The sequence below is a fragment of the Hylobates moloch genome, unplaced genomic scaffold, assembly GCF_009828535.3.
Source record: "Hylobates moloch isolate HMO894 unplaced genomic scaffold, HMol_V3 SCAFFOLD_9, whole genome shotgun sequence".
In the NCBI taxonomy this organism is placed as follows: Eukaryota; Metazoa; Chordata; class Mammalia; order Primates; family Hylobatidae; genus Hylobates; species Hylobates moloch.
Genome location: NW_026652284.1, coordinates 98,979,780 through 98,990,743, shown reverse-complemented (window position 1 = coordinate 98,990,743; position 10,964 = coordinate 98,979,780).

The window sequence follows — 10,964 nt, the reverse complement described above, 5'->3', positions numbered from 1 at the left end:
CCCGTCTGGGAACTGAGGAGCACCTCTGCCCAGCCACCCATCGTCTGGGAGGTGAGGAGCGCCTCTGCCCGGCCACCCATCGTCTGGGAAGTTGAGGAGCGCCTCTGCCCGGCCGCCCCGTCTGGGAAGAAATTAGGAGCGCCTCTGCCCAGCCGCCCTGTCTGGGAAGAAATGAGGAGCGTCTCTGCCCGGCCGCCCCGTCTGGGAAGAAGTGAGGAGCACCTCTGCCCGGCCACCCCGTCTGGGAAGAAGTAAGGAGCATCTCTGCCCGGCCGCCCCGTCTGGGATGTGGGGAGCGCCTCTGCCCGACCGCCCCGTCTGGGAGGTCTACCACCGAGGCCAGAAGCAATGTGGGGGCTGGACGTGGTGGCTCACGCCTGTGGTCCCGGCACTCTGGGGGGCCGAGGCGGGTTGATCACTTCAGGCTAGGAGTTCGAGACCAGCCTGGCCAACATGGCGAAACATATGAAAAATACAACAGACAAACCAACCAACCAACCCAGCGACAACAAAACAGGTCTGCCCTGGAGTCATACTCTAATTTTTTCTATTTTCCTCCCTTTCTGATCCTTTATCCCACTTTCTTTTTCTTCCTCTTCCTTCTCCTTCTTCTTTCTCAAATAGAGGATTGAGTTATTATCACTGATCCATATAAAGTCCCTCTCTCATTTATTTTCTTTAATTCCCACTCCCCATTTCTATTCCCCGTCTTCCCATGTGCAACCTCCCTAATATGTTTGATACGCATCTTTTTGTTTGTATGTATTTTTAGAAAATGTTTATTGTTTTGTGTGCAAAAAATTTAAAAAAAAAAGAACAATATTAAAAGCCTGTATTTTATGAATATAAAGGTTTAAATGGGTAGGAGTCTTTGAAGAAGCATTGAGTAGAGCTGAATAATATGAAGTTGAAGAGCACTGGGCAGGGGGAGGCAGCTTAAACTTGGATCTTTCTAAACAACATTCCCTGTTCAAAAAGCTTCCATGGCCCAATTCTGCCCATTGCAATGGTTTTCAACTTCTGTTAATCAGAGCCCAGGAATTACAGAAAAGTAACTGAGGATTCCAGGAATGGCTGGGATGGGAAGGGAGGGGGAAGTGTGTGTGAGTTAATGAAAAGATCAATGAAATGTTTCTGAATGTTCATTCCTCCTCCAACCAGAACAGCAAAGTATTTATCAATTTTTAATGCATTAGTTTACGGAGAATATTTTATTCGAAAAAAAAGGAGTTGGCTTGCTTGATGTGAAAACCACTGACTGTTTAGTAGTACTCTATCATACAGGTGGTAACAAGGAGACTGCAGACACCATTTAATGAGCTATGGCAATGGCAGACAAATGCAAAGACAGTAGGTTGAACACAGATGGAGTGACAGAACTGGCTAGATGCTGCCCGATCCTGTTTCCTCCTCCTCCACACTCAGGAAGAATAGATTTTCCAGCCTTCTTTGCAGTTCAGTTAGTACCATATGGCTGGATCTGGCCAACTGAATGTAAATAAAAGTGATGCATGCTATTTTCAGGCCAGTCCATAAAATATTTTATCTGATCTTCAACATTTTCTCGTCTCTCATTTTTCCTTCTGTATGCGTTAGTTGTCACTTTGAAGTGACAACATGGCAGAGGCTCAAGATGGTGAGTCCTTGAGCTTCTACTTGCAGACAACCACCCAGGATTGTCATCCAATCAGGAGCTTCCATATTTGACTGTGCTGGGAAGCCACAAATTTTAATTGGGTTAAACCACTGAGATGTCAGAGTTTAATTGTTACTATAGAATAACCTAGCCCAGTATGATCAATCAATATGGTGAAAGACTGGAATACTTTACCTAGCAAAACTGGCATCTGGAGAATCATTTTAACATCCCCTTTTTTGACAGGAAAAGAGTATTTCATGTAACACATATCACAAGAAAACCTGGTCATATAATAGAAGCAGGGTAGTTTTTTTCTTTTATACAATTTAATTTATTTTTAAATAAAAATATAATGCCTTAATGTACTTTTAAATGAAAATAAAATAAGAATATAAAAAAGTAATATAAAAAGTAATAAATTAATTGTGTTAATTGTGATGCTGTGTTTTTTAAAGGGGAAAATATACCTAAATATTGGTCCATTATAATAGTAAACAATAAAATTGCAGTTTCTATTATTTTCTCCTTCTTTCTTTTTTTTTTTTTTTTTTTTTGCGAGAGAGGAAGAGTATTCCTCTATCATCCAGGCTGGAGTACAGAGTACAGTGGTACAATCCTTGCTCACTGCTGCAGCCTCAAGCCCCTGGGCTCAAGCAATTCTGCCTCGCCTCCCAAGGAGCTAGGACTACAGTCTCGTGCCACCATGTCTGAGTAATTTTTTAAATGTGTTGTGGTGATAGGGTCCCACTTTGTTGCCCAGGCTGGTTTCAAAGTACTGGCCTCAAGCAATCCTCCCACCTCGGCCTCCCAAAGTGCTGAGATTACAGGCGCAAGCCACTGTGTTAGTCTAGTTTCTGTTTTCCAGCCTTAACTATACAAAAATCTTTCAGAAATTTTGTCAAAATTGATTTTCTTCACGTATTCATGTTCAATAGACAATAAATGCTTTTTGTCCATCTATTCCCTGGTAGTTGATGAAAGAACATGTTTTATTAATTTTAATCTCATGAAATTTCTTTCACATGAAACAGCAGAGATACAAACAGCTAAGAAAATTCTTAACATAAGTCTAACCCTGGCAAAGTTTCACAAAAATTCCATTTCATAATACATTCCAGAAATCACATACTTCCCATATCTTTGTTTTTTTGGTATCGTTCTAGTCCCTTTCAAATATTTTGACAGTCAAAAAAATTCCCCTAAAATACTTTCAACAGAAATTCATCATAAACTTCTATTACATCTAGTAAAAACATCTCTAAGTTTTCCTTCTGCTTTAGAACTAATGTCCAGATCTTGGTGAAAATGATCAGGACATTCAGACATTGACTTCTGATTTCTTCTGACAATGTGAAAGTGGCATCTTTGTTATTTCTATGGGCAATTTTTTCTGATCTGATTTTTTTCCCATGTAATGTCCAATTCCTCACATTTTTCACAGTTGATAGCCTTTTCCACTATTTCTATGCACCCGTCTTCAAGCAACAAGCTTGAAGCTTGTTTCTGGTACATCATTAAACCATTTCTGGCTGTTTGCAAACATTTTTGTGTCTGGTTAACTTTGCCCACAACTTCAAACCAGAAACAAAATATAATTCAGAAAAGAAAAATTACTATAGCTATCTTTGTTTATCTCCAATGCATTGTCTAAATACAGGAATATACAGTACCATGGGGGCTGAAAGTATGAACTGTACCAGAATTAAGCTTGAAGGATTCTGAACCATAAGAAACTTCCTCTGGAAATGAATGTGGTAGCTGAGTCCACATGTGTGGGAGGCCAACTGCATAGCTGGGAGTTGTCACAATTAACTTCCACAGAGAATTCAATGTTTATTAAATAAGTGATTTAAATGTGCTAATTTGAAGTATGCATATATATTATTAAAACACAGCTGCAATCACAGCAAATGTTTGCAAATTAGGCCAGCAAAAGATCTTTTCATTAATGGTACTTAAGAATTTCTGAGCATGGTGACGATTTAAAAGCAGATTAAATTTTAGTCAATTTTATTGTGTATTTAAGTTATGTATGGGTAATGTACCCCCTCATTGTCTGCACCCTAAATGGACTGTTTCCACTGTCCAGACCTTGGCTGGAACACTGAGGACGTATGTATCCGGCCTCTACTCAAATATGGATGGATGATCATATAACTACCCAATTACTAGGGTGGAAAATAAGCAAACTCTCAACCTTCAACAAACATAGAAAGGGCAATAGGAACAAGAAGCTGTGAATGCCTTTATGGTTTTTCATCACAGTTTTGCAGATAGCTCTGCAGACAGCAACTATCTGTAAATAGCTGCAGATAGTTATACAGTTTATGATAACCCATTCGTCATAAACTGTGTAATGACACAGTATTTCCAAAGGAATTCTTTATAGTAAGAATAAGAATTTCCACCAGATAGAAAAGAGACATTGCACATACAATAGTGTCACACTTAAATCACTTATTTAATAAACACGGAATTATCTGCGGAAGTTAATTGTGACAACTCCCAGCTATGCAGTTGGCCTCCCACACATGTGGACTCAGCTACCACATTCATTTCCAGAGGAAGTTTCCTATGGTTCAGAATCCTTCAAGCTTGATTCCGGTGTAGTTCATAAGTGGCAATCACAAACTGTGTAATTCCACAATAGTCCTAGTTTCAATATTTTCCCGGGAAAAGAAACATTTTGAGAAATCCCTGACCTGTGTGGTCCATTTTCAAGGTACTTAAGGCTTCTTTCTAACAATAGATTGTGGCCATTTTCCTTAAGCAAAGCTTTGTTTCCACAGCTTTGCCAGTCTCAAAAGACCAACTCAAATATAGAGAAAAAATATGTCTTTTGCTCAGGTACAGAAACCACATTGTAGGTCAATAAATAAGAATGTCCTCTAGATACCATTTAACCCTACACCTATCCCAAAGTCAGCACACCTCCAACTAAAAGCAGGGCAACCACGTAACTAGAGGGAAGGGGAGAGTAACCAAAACCATCAGGGTCATGGTGGAAGAAACTCAGAAATGCATGATGAGGTAGAAGCTGGGATGACCGCAGTACATCAATGTCTCCTTTCCATCTGGGGGAAGCCCTTATTCCTACTATCAAGAATTTCTTGGAAATACTGTGTTACCTCTATGGGAGAAAGAAGAGCTCTTCTAAGATTTCTAATTTCACCTTGGAGTTTCTTCTCTTTTGCCTCTACCACACTCAGCCACCCCAGACTCAGTTAATCCTCCTGGAAACAAAATACTTTTGCAGTTAGTCGTTTCCAGCCTTATTTTCTCAGCCATTCTGTTTTCATGCCAGTTCCCTGACTATGATTATATTGATCCACGTATCAGTGAAACAAAGCCCAGCATAAGCTCAAGACCTTGGGTTGTCCACCTCATAGCTCATTTTGACAGACTTAACTAGAGGTTTGGTTTTGTTTGTTTGTTTGTTTTTGTTTTTCCCTCAGTTTTGTTTCCTTTTTCGACCAAGAATATCTTCAAGTTTAGGGACAAATTTATAGACTTATGTAGTGAGTTCTCTGGAATTCATCTCCGTGCTAGTTACCCCTCCTGCCACGGCACAGAGCACATCAGACCCTTCCTCTGTGAAAAGGACAGATTCCTGGTGTTGTCAAGCTTAGCTGACTGCCACAGCGTGGTGTGGTGTGACTGCCATCTGCTGGCATGGGGCTGACATTACAGGATGGTCACCATGCACTCCCTGGTAAAATAATCAAGAAGTACTTGTTTGGAAAACAAAAGCTTTCTCTGGAGAAATGAAGAACGAATTTTGTTATAAACCTTGTCCATCTTCAACACCAAAAAAAAAAAAAATTCTTCTACTCTGGAAAAGCTAAAGAAAAATAGAAAATTGGTTTATGGCAGACTTCTAAGTATTCAACACAGTGAGGAAATGGGATTATCAGCTACTACCCAGTATCATAAACTGAGAAACCAAACCTCACTGACTCCAGCAACAAGTTCCTACCTTGTGAAGCCACTTGTGTGTGGACACTAACACCAATGACAGGTTGAGGGATCTTCCTTAAGATACTGACAATGTCTGTAACACTTTTCTCTTTAAAAGATTGTGTTTTTTTGGAACCCAAGTGACCAAAACATAAGCACTGATATTTAGGGGATGAGAGACTTTTTTTCTCATTATAAAAGCCATGCCTCAATGTTTAAGGATCAGAATCATGCATAAGAGATGTTTATACGAGCTCGCCTTTAAAATCAGAGCCAGGCACTTTTGCTCAGTCGTGACTTTCTTTCCAAGTCTTATCTTCAGGATGTGTGGAGCTGCACAATTCGTGGCAATGGAAGCCAAGTTTCTATTGCTGACTTCAGTGGGTGTTGCTGCTTATTTCCATGTCAAAGAATGAGACCTTGTATAATTGTGAATAGACAACAAGGAAGAATTTCCCATAGAGAACACCCTGATAGCAGAATAAAACTAAACTTCTTGAAAGGCCTTTATTCATTGTAGAAGCAATAAAGTCAACACTGAAGGCACTGTCTGCTGTTAATCAACACAAATTTCTTCAGTAAAGGCTATGGGAACTGAATCAAATTTCAAATTTTATAAAACCAAGGGTATATAATAACTATTATATTTCTACACTTATACAAATGCAATTTTTCTTATCCCAAAGCCTGTTTCTCCCCCAAGCTTCCCCATCTTATAAATGGTCACACATCTGCTCAGTTGCTTAAACCCCAATTATACAAAATCATCCTCACAAGCTCTACGCCCTCACTCACCAAACCCATCCGTCTCCACGTCTTGGCAGCCCTACCTCAAAATCAAAAACTATCTCCATCTCTCTTTATCTACAGGGGCCAGCAGAGTCCAAGAGTCCAGTCCACTTTCATTTTTCTTTATCAACTACAACCATAGCCTGTTTAATGGTCCCTGCATCCACTTTGGCCTCTTCATCTTCAATTCTCAGCAGCACAGTTGGAATGATCTTTCTAAAGTATAAACCTCCAGGGATGACCCACAGAATAAAACCTGAACCCCACAGCATGGTTTACAAAGCCCTTCCATAATCTTGCCTCTACTTATTCTTCACTCTCTCAGCTTCCTCCCTTCCCACCACTCACAATACTGCAGGCACTCTGGCCTTCTCCCTGTTCTTCCAACTCCCAGGCTGCTCCCACTTAGGGGTTCAGATTTGCTTATTTCTCTGTATGGCACCATATTTTTGCATGTCCAGCTCCTTCTTTTCATTTCAGTGTCACAGAGAATGTCACTGCCTCATGCCAGTACCCCTTCCTGAGCACCCTGTGAGAATCAGCCCTTTCCCTTCTGGACTTCATAACTCCATTTTACTTGCTTCATACCATTGATCCTATCAGCAATTATCTTGTTCCTTTTTTTTTACTTTTTTACTTATATTCTAGTATTGGAACGTAAAGCCATGAGAACAGAGACTTTGCTATCTCATTTAACATTGTATCACCAGTACTTAGACTAAATCTGGCACATATTAAGTACTTAATAAATACATGGTAAAGGAAGGAATGTGTGTGCACATTACCCATCTAATTACATTTGCCTATAGTTAAGGTTTTCTCTTATAAGGAAGAATAATTAGCACCTTTTTAGGATGAATCTCAAATTGGATCATGTGTAAGAGCTTGAGCTCTGATATCAAGCACTATTGGTTGGTGTCTTAGGTGAGGATACCCAGTATCAGATCCTGAGAAAGAATTTGTGTGCAAGTTGTTTATTAAGAATGGGATCCCCAGGAAACTTATGAGGGACCAAAAGAAGGAAAACAAAGTAGGGAAGAAGCCAAGGAAGGGCACGACCTCAAGCAAAAGGTTTGACGAGGAAAAATACAGTCCAATCCCAACGGGGCATGCTGGAGTGGAAGTTACCCCTCAAAATCATTTCAATCTGAATCAAGCATGCTGGGGTTTCAAAATCCAGCCCAGGCAGGCATTGGCTAAGAGCCATCGGGGTGGGTACACGCTCCCAGGCCCTGCTTATGGGCAATGCAACTCTATTATACCCAGTCCCACCACTCTTCAGCACTCTGACTTAGGGTATGTGGAATAACATTTCTAAGAATGAATTTATGAGTAATTTTCTCTTGGAAAATTTTGTGCATTAAATGAGATAATGCATATGAGAACTTTGAAAATAGCTATTATTTATGATCTGGTGTTTAAAAGCAATTTGAGGGTTAGAAAGAACATCTAGGAAGTTAGGTTCTTACTTAGGAATAGAAACTCTGGTATATTGTCCAGTCCTATATATACAAAATTGAAAATAGAAGTGGGGAATGTAGGGAGAAACACTGCATAGTAGACTTAGGAAAATAAAAAAAGCAACATAGCATCAATACGATGCTCACTCTTGTGAATATACTTGTAAGTTTTCTAAGGAGACCTCTTAGGGTCTTGGAATAGTGGCAGAAAAAAAAGAAGTTTGACTTTCTGAACACACAGGAGGTGAGAGGTCCAACAATTTTCAGTTCCTTTAGAATAAGAGAAATGGGTTCTGCCACAGTGATAGGAAATGGATGCAGTCATCTAAAATATTTATGTTTGCACCCAGAGAAACTATAAACAGTTATTGGCATCAGTTTGGATTCGTCAGCATGTGTTGTCAAAAAATAACTTTGATCTTAGAGAGAAAAGCAGCTGGAGCATCTTCAATCCCAGATGTGATCAGAGCCCGTCTACTGGATAATTTAAGAGAATTCTGCAGTCTGAACCAGCTTCAGAGAAAAATGAGTGAGATTTATTTGCCATTTTTTCTTCGATGATGGTTAGATCTATTTAATAAGCTCGGGTAAATGTTAAGTAAATGGTAGAATTTGGATCTGGGATAAATCAGTCAAAACCACCAACCCCCACGACTGCTAGAGAGACCAGCACACTGAAAGGCAGGGGTCTGAGTCACTCATGGGAGAGCGGAGCCGATACCTTGACACCTGCTCTTCATGCAAAAGCATGCACACAGGTGGGGTCGGTGGGAGAGAGATCAGTTCTTTACAGAAGATGAGTGACGATTGCCTAAGATGCAAATGGTGACTGCCTAAGATGCCAATGTGGCCAGCCACACTCACTGCTTAATAGGGTTGTTGTTAACGTGAAATAATGCATGTGAGGCACTTAATACACTGTTTGGCATATAGTAAAAGTCTAACAAATGTTGTTATTTTTATTATTCCTATTTTACAGCTGTTGAAGAGTGAGGATTATAAAAGTTTTTTTTAATTCTCACAGATCAGAAAGTTGATAAGTTGCAAACCCAGAATTTAATCCCTAGGACTTTTTGACTCAAAAAGTCATACTTTTACCCATCTTTCTGATGAAGTGGTTTTTAAGTGACCTATATAAGTCAGGTTTCTCCAGAGAAACAGAAACGCTAGGAGATAAATCTTAGAGAGAGAGAAATGAAGATAGAGATAGGGGTATAGGTATGAAAGGCATAGCTGTAGATAGATTTATTTTAAGGGATAGGCTCACAAATTGTGGGGGGTGGCAAGTCCAAAATCTGTAGAGCAGGATGGCACCCCAGAAATTCCAGTAAAAGTTGATGGTGCAGCCTTAAGGCTGAAGACAGTCTGGAGGCAGAATTCTTTTCTCTTCGAGGGACCTCTGTCTTTGATCTCAAGACCTTCAACTGACTGGCTGAGGGCCACTCACATTATAAGGGTAATCTGCTTTACTCAGAGTCTACTGACATCTAAAAATACCTTCACAGAAACATCTAGATTGCTATTTGACCCAACAACTGGGCACCATAGCCTAGCCACGTCAACACATAAAAATTAAGTGTCACATGAGACAATAGATGAAAAAGTGATGTGCACAAAGCACCAAGTGCTAGAAAAAAAGAAAATATGTTATTATTACTAAACGATAGGCCTAATACTACCAGCATACTTTGCCTTGCGTTTCAATTCTTTTTATGTTTTTGTTCACACTGGATGGAAAGGCTAAGGGAGCTGGTTAGTCTATTATAAACATAGACTCTAGAAAACCTGAGAAAGAGAATAAAGAGGTCACTGAAATTTTTACAGGCAAAACACAATTTCTGCCAATGCATAAATGTTTGTAAAGTGTTTCAAGATTACTCTACATGTCTTTAATTGCCATTCAATTACACAAAAAAACGAGTGTCCAAATTTCTATCATGATTCACCATTATTATGTTTATTTTAACATATGCTATTAAAGTTAAATTTGTGAATTTTCCTCCTCCACAATCTTTCAAAACTTCTGTTGGTGACAGGACAAAAGAACTAATTGAATTAGACAGCACCATGCAATTAGGGATGCCTAAGCCTCACAATTCCTATATTATTTTCCTGGAATTTGAAACTTTTGAAGGTTACTCAAACCAAGAAACAAAATATTGATGGTACAGGAAGTCCCAAATATACCTTAATGAGCTGACAAAGAAACTCATATTATCTGTCTAAAATAATAGAAGGTGTTTGAGAGTGGTTTACTGCAGAGTAGGGCTAAACTGCTCATCCTAATACTCCAAAAGCAGAGGAAATTTTGCTCTGTTAATTGTTGCAAAAGGTGCCATTTAAAAAAATATATCACAGAGCTTAGGGCACTGGTGAAGTAGAAATAGCAACTGGCTTTCAGAGATACAAGACATGAAGTTGCCTCTGGCAGCCTAATAATTTGAAAGCCCTTTAAGCCACTAGTCCTAAAATAGGTTTAACTATGTGTTTGGAGAAGATTCAGAGCTCTGCCTAGAGAAAGGAGGTCATTGGAGCGCCCTGGCCAATTTAGTTCTGACCCTCTAACTTGCATCCTCATTCAGATGAAAAACAGAAGCCCTGAACTGAACTAGACTCCATTTCTTAAAAGGCAGCTTAGTTAAACACAAACTGTCACCCCAGTTTTCTCATTTAAACAGTCCCCCAAAATAGCTTAACAAAAATCCTATTCAATCACACACATTATTTTCCTGGCAAGAGTTCAGCTAGATGCTATTTTCTCCATCTAATTCTCTCCCCAAAGCTGTTTTAGCAACGTATATTAGTCAGGGTTTGATCAGAGAAGCAGAACCACTAGGAGATTTATATAATAAGAGATTTATTATAGGTATTTTGTCTTAGATGATTGTGGGCTAAAGAATCTATTGAGCTATGGCTTCTGCAGCTGGGAAAGTCAGCTGGGGCTGGCAGTTGGGCATGGAAGAATGTGAAATGGAAGAAGCAAGCTCAAAAGGAACCCTGCAGGGCTGGGCTGGAATCTATGAGAATGGATGAGAATCTGCATGGGACTCTCACTGCCTCTGAGCCTTTCACTTGGATGATGGGAGTGAAATGAAGGAGGAGTGGCCCCCTTTGTCACA